The sequence below is a fragment of the Petaurus breviceps genome, unplaced genomic scaffold, assembly GCF_028583685.1.
Source record: "Petaurus breviceps papuanus isolate PSGF00001 unplaced genomic scaffold, PetGlider_PUasm1.0 91133, whole genome shotgun sequence".
Taxonomy (NCBI): domain Eukaryota; kingdom Metazoa; phylum Chordata; class Mammalia; order Diprotodontia; family Petauridae; genus Petaurus; species Petaurus breviceps.
Genome location: NW_027187419.1, coordinates 101,338,176 through 101,359,724, shown reverse-complemented (window position 1 = coordinate 101,359,724; position 21,549 = coordinate 101,338,176). Strand labels below are relative to the sequence as shown.

General features: G+C 39.9%; 1 long non-coding RNA gene across 2 annotated transcripts in view; it reads left to right on the top strand.

Moving 5' to 3' along the window:
- Window positions 1-20,907, top strand: part of LOC138154963 (uncharacterized) — a 54,169-nt gene extending 33,262 nt beyond the window's left edge. For both annotated transcript variants that reach the window (XR_011166722.1, XR_011166721.1), the window contains exons 2-3: window positions 17,752-17,807; window positions 19,933-20,907. This is a non-coding gene — a long non-coding RNA (uncharacterized lncRNA). The remainder of the gene's footprint in view (window positions 1-17,751; window positions 17,808-19,932) is intronic.
- The last annotated feature ends 642 nt before the right edge of the window (window positions 20,908-21,549 follow it).

Genomic DNA, 21,549 nt, shown 5'->3' with positions numbered 1-21,549 from the left:
TATGTAAAGAGTAGACTGGAAAAACCATTCAAAACCAATGGTACAGGCAGATATGAGTCCATCCAGGAAAGCTCCCGTTTTACTCAAATATTTATCAAGAATATAATCTGTGCCCAATACAATAATAGATGATAGGCAGGATATAAAAAGTTAAGACCTGGTCCATCAAGGAGGAAGTCCTCAAGGAGCTTATGGTCTGCTTAAGGTTATGAGGTTAGTATATATCAATGATCAATGCAAGATGGTATACAATTAAGAGCTTAACTGTGTGGCCTATGTTATATGGTCAATGCTGTAGGAGTTCAGGGAAAAGGCTGATCAATAAAAGCTAGCATAATTAGGAAAGGTTAGCCTTTCTTCTCTTTCATCCAGTTCCCATAGAAGGGGTCATTTCCATAATCCTTTTTTTTTTAAAGTTTTATTGACACATTTTATTTTTATTATAATGTAAACATTTATAAGTTAACCACCCTCTCATTCCATGACAGGATTCTTTGTGCAAAAATACAATTTAGCAAAACTAACAATACAATGACTTTATCTGAAAGTGAATGTAGCACCCCAATTCTCTTTTTAAAATTTTTTTAATTACCAGAAGTCTATTTTCTCTCCCTTCCACCACCACCTCAGGGAACAAAAAAGAAAACAAAAATAAATTCCTTGTAACAAATATGCATAATCAAGCAAAAGAAATTCTCTTGTTGGATGTATATAAAAACAGATTTAAAAAAAAATTCTATTCCCTAAATCTGTCTCTTTTGTAGTAGGAGGTGGGCAGTATGTTTCACCTTTGGTCCTTTGGAATTATGTATGGTCACTGTATTGATCATAGTTCCTAGAACTTTCAAATTTGTTTGTCTTTCAGAACAATTCAGAATTTCAGAATAATTGTTAAAAAAGAACACTCCATAAATTCTCCTCCCAGTTCTACTCATTTCATTCTTCATCAGTTTATAACAGTTTTCAAAATTGTTCATTTTTGTAATATTGATGTTGTAATGTAAATTGTCCTGATTCTGCCCACTTCACTTTGCATCATCTCATATAAGTCTTTCCAAGTCTCTCTGAAATCATATATTTCCCCATTTCTTACAACACAGTAATACTTCAACATATCCATATCCCACAACTCATTTAGCCATTCCTCAATTGATGACATCCTCATAGTTTCCAGGTTTTTTTTACTATCACTAAAAGATCTACTATAAATGTTTTTGTATATGAAGGACATTTTCCTCTTTCTTTGAATTCTTTTGGTTATAGGCCTAACAATAGTATCATCCTTTTCAATCTCACCCTCCACTTGAGCAATGTCTGATGTTGCGTATCAGATCAGTTAGCTCCCAGGTTTCCTCATGAAAATTCTCTCAAGAGGGAGCTTTTTTTGATTAGTGTCAAAGATTCAGAAGAAGGGAGCTACCTCTTCCCCTTTGTCTTCAGACTCACTACTACTTGGCTGCACCAATTACAACCAGCTCTACTTTGGTCAGTGAGGAACCCAATTGGACTTCCTGTCCTTATTGGTTTTCCTCTTTTGAAAGCTAGTTATAAGATCACAGCAGCACAACAGAGCTGAGCCTATGGCTCCACTCAGAGCAGGGGAAATGGGGGAGGACATGCCCCATGGTCTAGCAGCTGCAGCTTATCTGGTTCAACTCAGTGATGCAGACAGATGTGTCTAGGCTGACCTTCCTGACTGAGGAAGTGTGGGAACTGGGGGATTCCCATGGGAAGAAATGACATAACATTGGCAAGAACAAAGGAGCAAGATAGTTTTTGTAGGTGTGGTGGCACAGCACCAAATTTGAGCATCTTCCTTTCCTAGCTTGTTGAGCAGAAACACATCACCTCTTGTGGAAGGGTTGGAAGGGAAGAGAGGTATGGTCCTCCTCTGAAACCTGAAAGTAGGTGATGTTGATACAATATTGGTCACGTTGTATATTCACCCTAGATAGAGCCCATTTCCATTGCCAGTGCTGCTGTCTCACCATCTATTTATGTTTATAACCAGTTTACCCGTCAGCTCACAGTCAACATGCATTTATTAAAGCACCTACTATGTGCTAAGCACTAGAGATATAAAGAAAGAAAATAAAAGCCTCCAATTCACAGGCCACCCCCACCCCACTCCCATTCTCCACCTGTCTCTAATCTCTTTGTTCTTCTGGCTCCCACTTCTAGTGACTTGGAGTCATTTAACATGGCCATGAGTAATTAAATTGAAACTACTGTTGTCCAGGAAAGAAAAATTCCAAGCCTGTTCTCCAACCTGTGTAGCTGAAAATGGGTTTGCTTAAACTTGGAAGGAAACCAAAAGAATGGATAGACTGCCTCCCTTCTCAAAAGTCATTTCAACCTCTAAAGAACAAACTTGAGGAAAATTCTACTTTCTTTCTCTTTAAAAATTGATTTTGTGCTTCACATTCTGTGGAGCATTTTATATACATTTTTTTTGTTTGACCCTTGTGAAAGCAGATAGGGCAAATAGCCTGATCCTCATTTTACACATGACGAATCTTAATGATTTATCCTAGGCTACTCAACTAGTAAGAGCCCAAGATTCCAATATGGGTACTCTGATGCCCACTTTATTGCCCTCCCCCCTACAGTATACTGCCTCTGTGGAATGGTTTTGACTACAGGTCTGGTAACAGACTGTTTCAACAATCCATGGACCAGCTTGCCTAGGTACAAAGACTCTCATTACCAGAAGATTAGACATAGAATGAAGGATTTTTTTTTTCTCCAGGGAGATCCATGAAACAATTAAAAATATAAAACAGCCTTGTGCGGTCCCCCTGTACTTCTTATACAAGTGATGTGATGAGGACAGTCATGAGAAAGAGGCCCCGGGGCATCTCTGGGCTATATGATACACACAGTAGGGCTAAGGCTGGAGGATCTCTTAAATTCAGCAGATCTGAGCTGCAAGGGGCTAAGCCGATTGGTGGTCTGCCCTGAGTCTAGCATCCATATGATGAGTCCCAGAAACAAGGGACACAACTGGGTTGCCTAATGAGGGATGACACAGTCTAGGTCAGAAACAGAGCAGGTCAAAGTGCATACTTAAGGTTAGTAGGTTGATTAGTAGTGGGATCAGGCATATGAGTAATAATAATAGCTAATAAAAGCTAGCATTAATATAGCATGTTAAGGTTTGCAAAATACTGTACAAATAGTTCACATTCTCCTCACAACAACCCTATTGGCAATAGGCAAATGCTATTATTATGATGCCCATTTTACACATGGGGAAACTGAGGCAGGCAGAGGTTAAATAATTTGCCCAGAGTCACAGAGCTAGTAAGCATCTGATGATGGATTTGAACTGTCTTCTAATCTCCAGAGCTGTCTCAATGGATATAGAGCTGGTTCTGCATCCATTGAGCCGTGTACCTGCCTGCCTAGAAGCTTGCAGGTAGCTACTGTACTTCCAGGTTGGGAGAGATAAGAAGACCTTAGTCTCAACACACAGAAGCATGCACACGCACAGTTCTCAGAACATCTGCAGGATGTGGCCAAAAATCAGCCAAGCTGAGACACCACGGAGAAGCCACTGTCTGCGCTAACAGAAGGAGTACCTGTAGCAATAGAATTAAGGACCCATCCAGTTTAAAGTATGTACAGTGAGGCTCACCCTGAATTCAAATTTGTAAAGGGCTCTGAGGTTCTTGGAGGGAGAGCAATCTGTAAGTGATTCTAATCCTTTCTCAGAACTAAGTTATTGTCTTTTTCTTCTTAGGAGGAAGGAAAATATACTAGATTCTTACTGATTTAGAAGGGTGAGTTATAAACAATATCTCACATTTATAGAGTTTTGGGGGCAACTAGATAGTGCAGTGGAGAGAGCTTCAGCCCTGGAGTGAGGACACCCTGGTTTCAAATCTGACCTCCTGGTGCCATGGATAGAGCACTGGGCTGGGAATCAGGAAGACTCCGCTTATAGAGTTCAAATCCTCAGACACTTACTAGTTTATACAACCCTGTTTGCCTCAGCTTCCTCATCTGTAAAATAAGTTGGAGAAGGAAATGGCAAACCACTCCAGTATCTTGGCCAAGAAAACCACGATGGGGGTTACAAAGAGTCAGGCACGACTGAACAAAAATAAATAAAGCTTTGGTTTCTATGCAAATTTCTCCCATAGCAGCTCTGTGAGGTAGGGAAGGCAAATTTTACTGTTCTCAATTCAACTGGCAGATAATGAAACAGTCTCAGAATGGTTGAGTGACTTGTTCATGGTCACACAGCTCATAAACATAAGAACTGGAATTCAAACTTTGATCTCTTTATTCCAGATCTAGTTTGTTTCCTACTCTCTAGCTTTACATAGGGCAAAGATAACATAAATACACAAGTCATACTGCAATTTCATTGTTAGTACATTTAACCTACCATCACTCTATGTGCTTAGACTTCAGTGCCTTCTAAATAAGAAAGGATCAGACACTAATAACAAGATTTAATATTTATTAGGGGGATACAGGAAAATCCTGACTTATAAAGTAAGCTAGTTCTTCATAGCTGACTCCCTGGCAGGGAAATTCATTTCACCTATTTCAGCATTTTGCTTCCAAGGAACATGTTTTATTTTTCTTATTTGGTAGTAGGACAAGGATCAATATTAGAATTTCTTTTGAGTGCAGCAAAGCTATCAGGAGAAGGACCAGGGTGCCAATTTCCATTCTGTCTTATGGCCTTTTTCTCCTCTTCATCCCTATCTTGTCCACTTCCCACCTCAGTTAATCATCACCTTTCTAATGAAATAGATCCTAGGTTGGATTTAGGCAGCCAAGTTCCAGACCAGAGAAAGAACAGAAAAGTAATTTTCCAGAGGTAAACTCTTTTACTCAACTCAAACAGCCACAGAGGGAATTTTGCTCAGACTTTCCAAAATAACTTCCCTTTGGGCTGACACCCAAGTATGTGTCACTTCAGGCCAAAATGAATATTGAGAAAGTTACAAGTCACTAAAAATAGACAATTTACAACAGAAATCTTTCTCACTTCTCCCATTATTTTTGTTGTTGGTTCCTCAAATACAAAGGCAGAATCGACCTGTGGGAAGCAGGAAAAATTACCACATGTTCCAACGTATAGCATAGTCAGAGAAAAAATAAATGTGAGGAATCATAGATTCTTTTTTATGAATGGAGTTAGCCCTAAACTATCTGTGATAGTAAAATAAAGGCTTTAATACTACCATGTTATATTTTTCTAATGATTTCTTTAAGAATGGATAGAGTAATAACAGCCATGCCCATGGCCAAGCCTGGAAGGCAAACTTGCCTTTTACAGGTATGTTTCTGCGTGTGTGCATGTGTGTGTGTGTGTGTGTGTGTGTGTGTTCATAAACCAACTATCTTATCTACTTGGAATGGAAGTCATGATGTTTTCTCCACATTCTGTAAAATTTTTAAAATCTCCTGTTGGGCCAGTAGGTTCAGTGAGGTAAACCACCTGTATATCCTAGGTATTCTTCAGATTTTCCAGGGCTTAGCTCTGGTTTTGGGCTACCCTTAGGGCTCTAGTCCATGCCATAATCTGGCAAATGGACTGATACATAAGGAGGATCTTAATCATGTTTGGTGAATTGAACTGAACCACCACTTGTGGACTTAAAGTTTTTTTTTTTAAAGCAATCAGGGTTAAGTAATTTGCTCAAGGTTACATGGCCAGGTTTTTCTGGGTGTCTGAGCCCGGATTCGATCCCCAGGTCATCCCGACACTGGAGCTGGTGCTCTTACTCGCTGTGCTACCTGGCCGACCCTGGACTTTAAGTCTTAAGGCAGGTCCAGACTTGGTTCCAATTACTGAATCATAATTTCTTTTAAAGCAGGGACTATCTTTCCTCTTTATCTCTATATGTTCTTCAAGGCCTAGCTCAATGCCTTGCACAGGCTCTTAATTAATGTTTATTGAGCTGAATTGCAAAAAAGTCCATCTCGATACTTCAAGACAAACGTTGGATCTTAGTGGAGTGCCAGGTCAATGTTCACCTCACCAAGGTACATGAGGTCCTTATACTGCTTTGTATCAGGCACCAGGATGTTAATGTGAGATGTGGGGTGGAGAGGCTGGGGATTCCTGACATTATCACCCTCAGGCATTATTAATCTAGAGTCTGATACATGTGCAGCTCTTGAGCTTAAGCAATAATCTTTTCATACACCTTATGCAATGCAGGGTTAGTACAGAACATTCCAAAGTTCTTCTGGAAACTTCCAAGGACTCCAAGGACAAGGTAACTCATTCCTTAGGGCTTTGGGGATGACAGACTTCCTGGCTGTTCCTGTAGGCCAGCACTGAAAGAAACTTGGTGTTTTAGAATGATGGGATAAACCCTGACTGACTTGGGTGACTGCATCAGGGGGCAGACTGCTGCATCTGGCAAAAGAAGAGACAGCTTCTGATCAGCTGTCTTTTGCCTGCAGGTGTAAAGGCAACAAGATGTAGGGTAGGATGATATAGAGCCCATTCTCTGCTCCAAGCTCATGTCTATCCTGCCCAGCTAGTACTAGTTGCTGAAACTAGATATTCCTGCTCCTGGGTCCCTGTCAATCCTTGACTCTGTACTATTTCCTTTTCTTGGACAGGAGACCTTGTTATCTTGAAAAGTCTGCAGATATGAGCAGTGGTGGCATAATCCAAGTAGTTATGGTTGTAGCAATGGCATGAGCAGGCTGGCAGCAAGTAAAGGTTTAGCACTGGAGAAGTAGGCAACTAGAAAGGAGACAAAGCTTGGATGAACAGTGCCAGAGCCAAGGTGAAATATTTGCTCAACTGTCTTATGCTCTTATGAGGCTTAGAATATTAGGCTCCAAGTGATTGTAACCATAGTTACATTAAGGAATACTACTCTAATCATTCTTTTAATACACTCTTTGATGCTTCTAGGTTTAGCATTATTTTCCATTTAGGAAGAAAGGAACTGCCTGATACCAGATTCATATTGTGTATTGGAGATCTCTTTTACTTTCCCCCTTAGGAAGGCCTACACATGAACCTTACCAATTCTATAATTTGCCTGAGATGGTGATGTGGAAGTTTATTATCAAGAAATGTAAAGATGGGAAGCTCAATTCTGCTAAGGAGAAAAAAATTTCCCCAATAATGAACCCAATACTGAACTTTATAGCAGAATACAGGACAAGGAGGGACATATGTCCAAGGCCAGTGACCTCAGGCAGGTGGTACCTCTATGCTCTATTGGACATCTACATTTAATAATGTTCTATTGTATGAAAGCTATTAAGTCTAAGTCTCCTGACTCATAGCCCCTGATGGTTACTTAGACTGATTCTTCTGATTATGAGAGGTTGGGGTAGCTGTGTGACCCTGGGCAAGAGTCAGCCTCGTTTTCCTTAGCTGCAAAATGGGGATAATAGTAGTTACTTCACAGAGTTGTTCTGAGCATCAAATGAGAAAACATGTAAAGTGCTGTCTAAATGATAGTGATTGTTATCATAGGCCTGGAAACTCATACAGTCTATCCTCATTGCAACCTCAAGACAGTACCATACCTGATTTTCCTGAATAAGATATGAACTAATCCTATTTTATAAGACTTGCTGAGAAGATTCAAACCCTTTCAGTCTTCTCATTCTCATTCCCTTTCATCTTTCTCCAAACCTGTTAATTGCCTTTACAATTTCTCCTGAGCCATCTCCAAATTCTCCACTGTCCTTTATCATTGTAAAGTCCCAATGTAGACACTGCATTTTATAGATGAACTGACTGGTGCTAAGAAAGATCAAACAGCAAAGGAGGAACATTTCCGAGGACCTTCTTTTCCCGGTTCACGAGAAAAGGAATTTGCATGTTAAAGGAATCCTTTCTTCTTGTTGCTTCCTGCTTCAGAAGTTATGTGTGGCTAGGACTGCTAGTGGCTGCATTCCAGAGGATGTGAGGTTAGGAATGGTCTTGGGGAAGAGGCAGTTGGAAATTAGGACAGCACCCCAGAAAAGGGAGTTCAAACTACCAGTTCTGATCCTGATTTTTCACAAAACATTAGCAGGGTAAGATGTGAGTCCTACCAGGGCGCCCTTTACAATTGAGGTTCACAATACCAGCTCCTTTCCTCTACAGGTTAACACTATTAGAGATCTATTTATTGTTAAGAAGAAAGACACTGAAATAATGCCAACCATTATTCTTAGCTAACTCTACCTTAAATTGTGAAGTAATATAATAAAGAACTGGAGAGAATTTGCTGTGTACATGCCTAAGTTACATGTTATGAACTTCATTCTTTTTTTTTTCTTTTCTTCTTTTCTTTTGCATTTTGGAGGGAGGAAGGCAGAGCAATTGAGGTTAAGCGACTTGCCCAACGTCACACAACTAGTAAGTGTTAAGTGTCTGAGGTCAGATTTGAACTCTGGTCCTCCTGACTCCAGGGTTGGTGCTCTGTTTGCTGCATCGTCTAGCCATTCCCTGTTATGAACTTCAACGGAGAAATTTGGATAGGTTATCTCCGGAGCATACAGTCACAGGGCCTTCAGCAAAAGACAAATCTACAGAGAAAAGATCATAGGTCCATAGGTCTATAACATGATGGGAACTCAGAGGACATGTAGTCAGACTGTATTGTCTGCCCCCCCCCCATTTTATACATGAGGAAAATAAAGCCTAGGGAGGTCATGAAATTTGCCCAAGGTCACACAAAGGTAGTAAGCATTGGAAGAGGACAACTGAGGCCCTCTGAATCTTCAGGCAATGCTTTCCACTGTAACATGTTACTGTGCTAATTTTTTTGCTATGAGGAAAAATGGCTAAAAAGCAACTTTTTTTTTACAACATTAAATGAAGTCTCCACTTTGATAATTTTATATAATAATAATGTATTTCTAAACCTAATCTGTGATTTTGTCAATTTAGGGGCTACTGATAAGGAACTCCCTCAACCGAAATAGATGGGCACCTTCTCTACAATATATAATCTTAGAAAACTGGGGGTCTGGGGATGGATTAAGAGTGATCATCCCAGAGTCATAGAACTCTACATCTATAGTGATATTTGACCCCAGGTCTCCTAGAATCTAAGGCTATGACTGTCTACTACATAGCTTATTGGGTTGGAATCTATTAAAATGCATATGGTACCAGCATGAATGTTAAATCAGTGGTTTCTAGTTCTTGAGAATCCAAGAAAATTATTTTTCTCATATAAGTAAACCACAGCCTTTCCTCTGTGACTCCTTGCCCCCTGATCCTGAAAGCTCCCAGGGAGTACATTCAATTAAGGCACAGTAAATATTTATTGTTAACAATAATAATGTGTCCAATTTTTTTATGGTTGAGAGAGTAACATTTTCTAACTTCTCACAGAATATTATATAGGATGAATACTAGTCTTTATGGTATTTAGAGAAATATTTTTCTGTTGATTTTCTTTTATAATAATTTTTAAAATATATATTTAAAAAACCATTGCCATTGCTCTCGTACTCTGAAAGATGACAGATTTACAGAAGAGGCCTGCCTGTGCTTAGAGGTTTTTTAGCTTCCTAAAAATTCAAAAGAAGCTGAAGGTCAAACACTTAAAGCCAGAAATTGACAGATTCAGGTCAGATCTAAGACCTTGGTGATAATCTAGGGACTTCAGGTAGCTAGGGAATATGGATTTTTAAAGCTTCATGGCAAAACTGCCTCTTCCTCTTTGACAAGGAAAAACTTACTTTCACTTGTGATGTGATATAGAATTAGAAAATATCAAGATTGAACAAGTTTCACTAAGGACCTGCATGCCTCATTCAAGAATACAGGCATCCCTCCTTAGGATAAATAGATTTTACAACAGGATCATAGATTCATAGCATGAAAGAATCTTAGAAGCCAAAATTCGCAAAGGTCATTTCAGTAAGGCACAAAGCTCTACCAACCTGGAAAGGCTTTGTGTACAATCTCGTCACAGTCTGTTCTCCAAGTATTGGTCTGGCTGAATTTGGAGAGGCTCACCATCTCCAGAAGATTGGTCCCCAAGCAATGAATATCTTGGGCCACAGAAACTCATGATGCTGGCTTCTAAGGAAGTGGTCTCTAGACTGAGGTGCATGCGTGCCATAAAGGGTATACAAGGGTATCCATTGGAGTATGGAATTAACCAATCAGAAGATATTCCCACCATGATAGACATTTGCCCAACATATTTTAAACACAACCCTACATAATCCTTCCACCCATTATCTCCCAGAGCTTCCCTACTTTTCTCTACTTATGATCCACTGGACCCAGTGGCTGCTCAAAGCTCTTTCCCAACCTCATCCCCTCTATAATTGGAAAAGAAATAGTTATAACAGAGACTTAGACACCCAGTAGCTGGACTGGCATCATGATGGTTGGTGCCCTTCAACTGACTTAGCTGGTTCTATACTCTGGACCACCTTAGTAAGTTAAGAACCTGGCCTGACCAGGTTTCTTTTCATTAAAAGGCAGTGATTTTTCAATATTGAAATTTACCTGCTTGCCTAACTATATGGATCAACTTAACTGTATAATTATTAACAAACAATTGTTATTTATTAGTCCACTTTGTCCCCCAGAATATACACAGGGATTTAAAAAAAATAAAATGATCAAGCTTATTAACATATTCTAGCTTGTAATTACTATATAAGCAGTAGTAGGCCAAACTGCTAAGCATAGCTTTAAAAGTCTGCTTTCTTATTTTTTATCTTTATTTTTCACTAAAAGGAAGAAATTAAGCTTTACTAATATTTCATAAATGAGTATGATAGTCTGTGTAGGAGAGTCAATATTAGCATAGTAGTTATAAAGTAGACCTCAGACTCAGAAAGTCCTATCTCTGACATATACTGGCTATATGACCCTGGGAAAGTCACTTAACTTCTAATTGCCCCAGACAACTCTCTAAGCTCAGAAGTTTCAAAAATGCTGCGCATGGGTTTTTTGTGACCTATACCTCTTCCAAGTACAGCCTGAACCAGATTAAAATGGAAATGGGAAATATTTAACAAAATAAATATAAATATAGCAAAACAGATAACATTACATTTTAAAACTAAGTCAATCTAGGGTCCGCAAGGATCCTTATGTAGGTATCCATAGCCCTTGTTTGTATGAGTTTGACAGCACTGCATCGAAACTTATAAATTGCAGAGCAGGTGCTAATTTATATTGGTAGAGCTCTCTATGTCAATGAAATCACAGGTGTATGGGGAGGCACAAGAGGAGTAAATGTAGGAGGGAGAGAATGCCAACACAAAAATTGAATAAATTGAATTTAAGAAAAAGAAATCACAGATCTGGTTCAAAGAAAGGCACACATATAGCATTTATATGGTATAAATAAATATATTAGGAGTGTGTGCTTAAAGGTTTTTTAAAAAAAGATATTTTATATTTTCTCCCAATTACATATCAAAACATTTTTTTTAACATTTGGTTGGGTTTTTTTTTAAGTTTTGAGTTCCAAATTCTATTCCTCCTTCCTTCCCTTCCCCTCCTGATCCCTGAGATGGTAAGCCATCAGATATAGGTTATGCATGTGCAATCATGTAAAACATTTCCAGATTAGTCATTTTGTACAAAAAGATCCAAATAAAGGGAAAAAATAGCATGCTTTTGTCTGTATTCAAACAATATCAGTTCTTTCTCTTGAGGCAGATAATAGCCTTCATTGTTAGTCCTTCGGGATTGTCTTAGATCATTGTATTTCTGAGAATAGCGGTCATTCACAATTCTGCATTGAACAACATTGCTGTTACTGTGGATAAAGTTCTCTTGGTTCTGTTCACTTAGCATCAGTTCATGTAAGTCTTTTAAGGTTTTTCTGAAATCATCCTGCTTGTCATTTCTTATAGCACAATAATATTTTGCTACAATCATAGATCTCAGCTTGTTTAGCTATTCCCCAACTGATGGGCAACCCTTTCATTTCCAATCCTTAACCACCATGTCTTTGGGATATAGACCTAGCAGTGGTATTGCTGGATCAAAGGGTATGCACAGTTTTATAGCCCTTTAGGAATACTGTGTTTCCCTGATAATAAGACACTGTCTTATTATTTTTTTTGGACAGAAAAACACCAGAGGGCTTGTTTTCAGGGGAGGGCTTATTTTAATGAACATTGACAGCAATTTTAATAAACAGGTAAATGTGAACAAAAAAATGTAACTTTATTCAATAATGATCATGTCATCTTCTTCAACAACATCGTCATAAGTGTCCATACCCTGAATTCCGTCCTGGATGTCTTGTGCCTCCATTTCCTTCAGAAGAAGTGGACCAATCTGTCATGTCCAGCAATATAGCTCTCTTTAAATGAATATGTCTTGCCCAGGTAACCTGCTCGTAGTGCCTTGGCGACACAGCTGTCAGTAATTTTATCCCATGACTTCTTCACCCAAGTCACGGCTTCTTGCAGACAGGGCTTCACAAAGTTTCCATGCTGATTTCTTTCCATTCTATTTGCAATGTAGTCATTGACTTCCATGCGCAAATGGTCCTTGAATGGCTTGTTTATTGCAATATCAAGGGTCTGGAGATAGGCAGTCATTCCTGCAGGAATCATTACTTGATCTATTCTTCTCTCTGCAAGGAAGTTCTTCATTTCTTTAGCGCGGTGAGTGCTGGCTGAATCCCAGACTATCAGACCTCTTTGGTTACCTCGCATAACAAGTGGCAGCATTAAATCAACCCACTTTCTTATAACGGCTTGTGTACACCAGGCTTTTTCGGTTTCAAGAACGTAAATGCCAGATACACGTTCAGTCTTATCTTTCTTGCCCTTACTGATGATTAGAGGTGTGGCTTTCTTTCCATCCAAACGAATTGCCAAAACACAGGTGACCCGTGCACTTTCATAGCCAGTGGTGGGAATGTAGATTGACGTTGCACCCCTGTGATGAATTGTTGTTTGAGATCCTTGTCCCATAAACACTGCAGTTTCATCCATAGCAATCATATTGCAGGTTTGGTACTTGGAAATGTCGATCCTATCAGTAAAGGACTTGAATGCAAGTGCACGTTTAATAACTTCAGCATCTTCCAGCTTAAACAGTGTTGTTGATCTTCTTACGTAGGGACAGTTCATACCGTTGAAGGAAACCGTCCAACCAGTGTTGTGATGCTTTGAATCCTTCTGAGACCATTTCAAACTCTGATGCCATTGAAAGGGCAAATGCTTGAATATCAGCCCTGCGCACAACCAAGGCCTTTGCTCTCCTGTCAGCAATCCATTCACCAATGAGGATCTCCAAGTCAGGATATAAGGGCTGCCGACCTGATCCAGACCTGCGCTTTTTCCCTTTTCCCTCATCCACCTGTTGATTGAGGTTATTATAATCTGCTCTCCATTTTCTGACCATTCGAAGATCCAAAAGTTTTTCTTTACAGAAAACTGCAAGATTCTTGCCATGTGACTCCTCTACATTTGCTTTCTTATACTCAACAGTATAGCTCTTCCTTTTTGTACTCATGTCTGGGGGTCAAAACAGACAGAATAATAAAATTATGACCATCAGTCTTTCTTTTCACTCCATCATGCCCCCTGAGTTCTTCTTTTTTCCTCCATCATGCCCTTTTAATCCTCCATCATGCCCCCTCACTCCCGCTTACATACCAGGTTTTTATGTTGTCCTGCCTCAGCTCTCCTCCGCGGCACTGCTCTCAATGGCGCCAGCAAGCAAATCACTGGGGAAGAATAGGATGACGCGCTCACTGCTGCAGCTCTGATTGGATCCAGCTCGGAGCGCAGTGTGCGTTTGGGGCGGGGGGGTGGGGGGGGATGGTGCATACAGAAGGTACCGTAATGTAGCGTGTAGTGCAGGGGATCACCTTCACTACAGTAGCAATCTCAATAGGACTTATTTTCAGGGGAGGGCTTATTTTAGAGAAATCTTACACAGTAAGGGGAGGGCTTATTTTCGGGATAGGTCTTATTATCAGGGAAACACGGTAGTTCTAAATTGCTTTCCATAATGGCTGGATCAGTTCACAACTCCACCAAGAACACAATAAGGTTGTTGTTTTTTACTTATAGTGATATGAGATTAAAAAAACTTCAAGACCACTGTTCTAAGGCATGCAGAGCCCTTGCACAGTTGGGTTAGCCCCCATGCCTGGAATGCTTGCCCTCCTTGCCAGCCTCTTGGAATCCCAAACATTAAGTGAAGGCTTCCACAAGTGCCACCCCCCTACATGAGGTCTTTCCTGAATTCCCTAGCTCTTTGTGATTTCCAATCCCTTAAAATCATTTTATATTTACTTAATGTTTTTGCACTTAATAATTTATATTTACTTATATTCCAAGTTTACTTGGCACATGTCTTTTTTTCGTCTTTAGTTAGCCTATACATTTATCTGTATGCATCATGTAATAGAATTCAAGTTTATATTCAGGGATCCTTTCCATTTTTGTTTTTGTATCAGTATACCTAGCACATGATAGCCCCTTTAATTGAATTTAATTGAACTGAAGTGGTTGGGAACTGCATTGGTTGAGGGAGTATCCCATAGCAATGAAATCTGGGTTCTTGCAATTTTGAAGTAAAATTCAGCAATGTCTTGAATTATTTCCTCATAATTAAAGGTTTAAAAGCCACCCTCTGTCTATATGAAGCTCTGCTACTACTTCTATTTACTAAGAAAATGGAAAGGAAATTGTAGTGTTAGGTGTTACTGCTAAAATACCACTTCAGGATTAGAAGGAAAAGGAATCAAAGGATGGGGGAACTGTTTATATAATTATTTATGGCAGTTTATCTTAGATCAATTTTTTTAAGTTCTCCAAATGGAGAAGGGAAGTGACTGTTTCCTGTACACATAACTTGCTTGGTCATGATCAACAATTTGGGAATTTCAATGAATAGTGCTTATTTTTATATATACACATACATATACATACATACATTATGTATGCATGGGATATATTGTATATATGTATATATATGTATGTATGTGTATATTGTATACAGACACACACAGATACACACACACACACACACACACACACACTGTTTTGTTTCTCTATTAAAAAGGAATGCAGCCTGCTGCTCCCAATTGAAATCTTCCTGCCCAACCTTCAGCTTTCACAAGTCTAACATTCCATAACCATTGAAGCACTGGACAGTGCCCAAATGGAGAGAACATTGGACATTTTCAAATCCCCCTCCAGAAATCAGTAGAGAATCCTAGGGACTCACGTGAAAAGAAAGGAGCAGAATTTCCTCCCATGAGCCAAACACTCATTTTTAGGCTGAAGGTGTCATGCCTAAATGGACTGTTGAAGTGTGTCATGAGGTCCTTACTGCTCTAAGGTGACTAGAGACAGAGTGAGTCTCTGATAAGAGAATCTCAGTGAAAGTTTGACAAGTGTCTATGGATAGGAAACAGCAAGAGCAGCGCAGAGTGGCATCTTAAAAGCAGAACACTGGGCTATTCTCTTTCTGGTGCAATTCTCATGCTGGGTTACCTATTTTTTCCAAATAGCTTATATATTTTTCAATTGTGTGATTTAGTTGGTTTTGTTATTGACGTTCAATTATCTAACATCGAATGATGCCTGCATTCCTGGTATAAATGCCACTGGGTTATTGTGCATGATTCTTATGATATATTGCTGTGATCTCCTTGCTAGCACTTTATTTAAAGTTTTTGAATTGGGGTGGCTAGGTGGCACAGTGAATAGAGCACTGGCTCTGGAGTCAGGAAGACCTGAGTTCAAATTTGACCTCAGATACTTAACATAAAACTAGCTGTGTGACCTTGGTCAAGTCACTTAACCCCAATTGCCCTACCTTCCCCCCTCCAAAAAGGAAAAAAAAATCACATCAATATTCATTAGGGAAATAGGTCTATAGTGTTTTTTTTCCCTCTGTTTTCATTCTTCCTGGTTTTGGTATCGACATCATATTTGTACTATAAAAGGAATTTGCCTATTTTTCCAAATAGTTTATATAGCTGGGTTATCTAAGAATCATTAAATAAGAACCAAAGAAAGATAGCATATGTTAAGTCCAGTCAGTCAATGAGTATTTATTAAGCACCTACTGTGTGCTAGACCTTGTGCTAATTGCTTAAGATGCAAAGAAAGAAAGGTAGAAGACATTTCACCTCTCAAGGAAATTGAGTTAGTCCAATTAGTTCACAGTCTAATGAGGGAGAAAAATGCAAACAACCATGTAAAAGTAAGATATAGGCAGAATACACTGGAGATAAATAAGAAAGGGTGAGCACTATCAATAAAGGGATCTGGAAAGACTTCTCACAGGTGAGATTTTTAGCTGGCCCTTTAAGGACACCAGGAAGGGATGCAAGGAGGCAAAGAATTTGAGTCATGGGGGACAAATGTGTGTCCCCCATGGGGAATCAGGAAATAGTGTGAAGAAGGGCCAGGAAGCCAGTGTCATTGGATTACATTACAGAGTACATAGGGGTGAGGTGTTAGAAGACAAGAAAGGTAGGAGAGGGCCCAGTTATGAAGAGCTCTGAACACTAGAGGATTTTCCATTTGATGCTAGAGATGGTAGAGATCCATTGAGTTTATTATATGGAGGAGCTCAGGTGAACATGGCCAGACCTGCTCTTCAGGAAGATGAGTGTGACTGCTAAGTGAAGGATAGACTGGAGTGGGGGAGAGACCTGAGTCAGGGACACCAACTAGGAAGGCTATTTGCAATAGTCCAGGCAGGAGGTGAGGAGGGCCCGTACTGGGGTGGAAGGGAACATTTATGAGAGGTGTTATAAAGGTAATAGCAACAAAACCTGACCATAGATTAGTTATGGGGGTGAGAGAGAATGGGGAGTTGAGGATGATACCTAGGTGCAAACCTGGGTAGCTAGGAGGATGGTGATGCTGTCAAAAGATAGAGAATATAGGAAGAAGAGAAAGATTTGGGGGGAATGATAAATTCAGTTTTGAACCTGTTGAGTTTAAGCTGACCAGTAGGCGGCTGGAGATGCAAGTCTGGAAGTTAAGAAAGAGGTAAGGGCTAGATAAGAAAATCTGAGAATCATCAGCATAGAGATGATAATTGAATCCATGGGAACTGAGGAGATCACCAAGTAAAATAATATAGAGGGAGAAGACAAAGGGGCCCAGGCACATACTAGACCCCTGAGGGACTATCTGTTATTTGCAGGAATGTCCTAGGTGAATGTCTAGCAAAGTAAACCAAGGGAATGGTCAGATAGGTAGGAGGAGAACTTGGAGGGTATTAAAGGTAGGACTTGGAGGCCTATAGATCAAGACAGATAAAAGATTAAGATTAGATGCTAGGGTTTGATGAAACTAGGGTTTCTAGTTGGGAAAGGGATCCAGTCAAGGAGCCAGAGGGTACTGGAAAGGAATGGTGATGATCTTCACACCAGATTGAGTGAGTAAGATATAAAGTCCAGCATTGGCTTCAGCAGTCAAGGGTTTGAACTAAGCAGTAAGGATTCGTATGGAAAATGGCTCCATTCACAGTCTAGGACAGGGGTGAGGAACCTGTGGCCTCAAGACCACATGTGACCCTCTAGTTCCTCAAGTGCAGCCCTTTGACAAACCCAAATTTGTTCTGTGAAGTTTGGATTTGGTCAAAGGTCTGTACTTGAGGACCTAGAGGACCACATGTAGCCTTGAGGCTAGGAATTTATACTGGGCAGGAAGGTACAGACAAGAAATAGTTTTCAAATATACAAGTTATGTTTAGAGTCTAGGAATATAAGGCAGGTAGAAAGACATATGCAGATGTTAAAGATTGATATCCAGCCTAAGGAATCATACCTTATCACCACCTTGTTTTCATAGATGAAGAAACTGAGGTTCAAGATTCAAGGTGAAATGATTTGCCCAGAGTCACACAGGTAGGTAAATGTCCAAAGCTAGATTTGAATGAAGGTCTTTCCAATTCCAAACTTACTACTCTCTCTGTTGTGCCACCAGCTGTTTGAGCAACACTCACAAAGTAGGACAGATGTGTGGCAGATCTAAGGAGTCTTATGTGTTCCCTGCACAGTATTTGAACTGGATGTGGGCAGAACTGAGCCCCTTAGATGATGTCAGGCAGATACGACTGGCCAGAACAAAGTGTCAGGCTGGGAATTAGGCTACAGTCAGCAGTAGGAGGGAGGCAAACACATTTCCTCTGTATACTGTATGAAGATTTCCAGAGAAGTAAATAGAAGGGAAAACAAAACCTGGTGTCCAGTGCTTATAAGATACTTATCTCTGTCTGGCTTGAGTGGCTTTGCCAAGCTTCTAAGAAAAAAAAAAGATAAGTATAATGAAGGGCCTTAATTGGCCACATAGAGTGCTAACAGTAACATGAGTTGCCATGGCAGCTAATGTACATGTCCCTCAAAATAAATAATGCCCATCTTATCAGTTTTAAAAAATGAAAAGCAAAAGCAAACTATGTCCCCTATTGAACATGAACAAATCTTAAGGAAGATTCTCATTTTCTTCCAATTTTTTTTGTCTGCACTTTATCTGGTGATTGGGAGAGAGCCATGTGATTGTATTTGGCTCCCAAATAGGAAACAAACTTGATTTAGCAGGCTTTCCTTTTAAGGGAAGTGTTTAGCATTTTGTATTTATCCTGTTGTATAACAGAGGATGTTTGGAGTTGCTGCAAGAATTATAAGAGAATACCCATGACAGCTCCTGTAGTCATTTTCACAGAAGGAATGGAAGGTGTTTTATAGTTCACACACTGAAAGGGAGTTTTGCCTGATGCACTCTCTCTTTAGTGGACAGAAGGAAATATACTGCCCTATGACCTTGGGTAAGTCATTTCCCAATCTCAACTTCAGTTTTGTCCTAAAATGAGAGGGTTGGTCTCGATGGCTTCTGAGGTCCTTTCCAGTTCTATGATCCTATGCTATTATCTCTGGTATAATGCTCTGTAACAATCTGTCTATAGGGGCTTTTAAAGTTCTTTGGTAGATGTTCTCAAATAAGACTCAGATTCAGCATGAAAAGCCTTTGACAGTTTGAGCTTACCCCTTTGTTTCATTGGTACAGCCCTAGCCTCTCCCCTTTATAGAAACTAGAGATAGAAAAAAATTCATGAGGTCATCTTGTCAATGCCCTGCGGGGTCAGCATAAGCCTATTCTCTGCAGGACTGAGTGAGAGAGAGCTTCATTCAGGCATGTTTGAAAGGCTTTGAGTAATATGGCTTTGACCACTTACTTCCTTTGCCAAGCTTCAGCATTCTCAGACTAAGACAGTCATTTAGCCCTTTCAAGATGGTTGGTTAGTTTGTCATGGAGGCCATTGTTTCCCAAGTAACTAATTCACACAGGCTCTGGGTTGCATGGTAAAAGTTATATCATGGGCACACAGAGGTCGCTGTGCCCAGAGAGATCCCTGCATCAGAAATGTTTTCATGTAATCCAGGTTGGGACTTTTTTTCTGTTCAGTTTCATCCACTCCATCAGTGTGCTTTACTTTACCTCACAACCATTGCTGTTTATTTTTTTAATTCAGTTGTTTTTCAATTAATAAGCATTTTTGTGTCTCTTCACATCCCCAACAAAAAAATAGAAAAACAAACCTTTGTAACAAATATACATAGTCAGCCTTAGCTGTTTAAATAAAAATGGGCAACAGCCCTTGAGTGTGGTATTAGTGGAGCCAATGACACTGATAGAATGCATGAAGATTTGTCAGATACTTTACAGTTATTATCCTCATTTGATCTTTACAGCAACTGGGGGGAGGGGAGTACTGTTATGATCCCATTTTATAATTGAGGAAACAGAAGCAAACAGCTTAAGTGGCATCTCAGATTCACACAGCTAGTCTGTGTCTGGGGCTACATTTGAACTCAGGTCTTTATGCCTCCAGGCCCAGTGCTCCACCCACTATGCCACCTAGCTGCCAGGACCTAATGGTTACTAATAGAAATGTTAGCTATTGAGAATAATAATAATAACAATCCTTGTTTCTACCTTATTTTCTTTCAAATTTCCTTATCTTTTTTTAAGGTCCAGCTCAGGTGCTACTCATCTAAGAAACTGTGCCTGAGAGTCCTCTCTGAACTGGTGCAAAGTAGAACCATTTATATACACGGAGAGCAACATTAAAGGGAAAAACAAGTTTGAAAGACCTGAGAACTCTCATCAGGGCAATGATTAACCACAAGTCCAAAATAATGAAGACGAGACACACCACATCGTTCACTTCCTGACAGATGAACTTAAAATGTAAAAAGAGTCATTCATTTTCAAACATGGGGGTGTCTCCAAGATGACATATTCCTTTAAAAAAGATAAATATAGATGGAAATATATACATATTTTTCTGCTATGATGTACCATATTTACTTCAAAATAATTTGTTGACATGCATTAGTTTTGCTCTGAATTAAAGTCCACTCTGAGCCACACTGTCAAAGAGGAACAGTGAAAATACACTTCATCATCTTGGAGACATCAACCTGAAAGAAAGAGGACTACACAGTAGCAACAATAAGGGTGTTTAACTGAGGCAAAGGAATTGCAGTTGGGGCTAACACGCAGCCTTGAAGACCTTTTCTTGCTTGGACCTCACAAAGGATTTTGTTGTACCTTTTTTTGCATACTAATTATATATTATTTTGCATTCTAGTTATCATTTCCCCCTACTTGTCTCTAAGCTTCAAGAGAAACGAGGTCCTGTCTTATTGATACTTTGCGTCTTATGCAAAGTGTGGCGGTGGCGGTGGATAGGGTTGTACATAGCATGCACTTAACAAACTTTTATCCAAATTCTTAAGATTTAGAATTAAAAGGGACCTTAGAGGTCATCTAGTCCAACTCCTTCATTTTATGGAATTGAATCAAAATGAGTCAATATGAGAAAGTCACTTAAACTCCCTAGACCCGTTTCCTCATTTGTAAAATGAAATTATAAATGATCTCTCAGATCCCTTCCACTGTAAATCATATGAAACCTGTGAACTGAATAAAGAAAGGCCAGTCCAAAACCAAAATGAGTTTCTGTTCTCCAGAGTCAAAACTAGGTGGGGGGATCAGGGCTTCCCCCAGTGTCCCTGATATCCTGGAAATACACTTCCTTCTCTTACCCTCTCTCTATACATTCTTCCCAGCCAGGGCCATCTCTGGTTCTCCTGACTTATATCTGGACCTAGAAGACTCCAGAGGAGAAAGTGAGGCTGGTGATTTTGCACAGCCCTCCCTCACTCAAATCCATTTCACTTGCAAGTCATGGCGTCACCTCCCTGAAGTCATGGTCGTCTTTGAGAACGAAGGACAAATAACAACAAAAAACAACCTTCCTCCCAGTGATCATCTTGGGTTTCATGATCCTCTTCCAGTCCTGCCATCACACAGTCCTGCCCCCCCCCATGTGCCCATGTCCACCTCTGTTTTCTGCCTAGTCCCAGGTCACCACACCCATCCTATCAGGACCCTCTCCTTGGCTGGTGACTGACTTACTGTACTGAAGACATACATATTCCACTGCAGGAAGGAATCAAGAGAGGGTCACACTGCCTTCCACCCACCAGCCTGACCCTGACCATTGTTACCCTCCTAACCACACCTTCACCTAGATGTTAGGGGGTTTGGGGAGTGTAGGCTATACCACAGCTGTATTAGGTT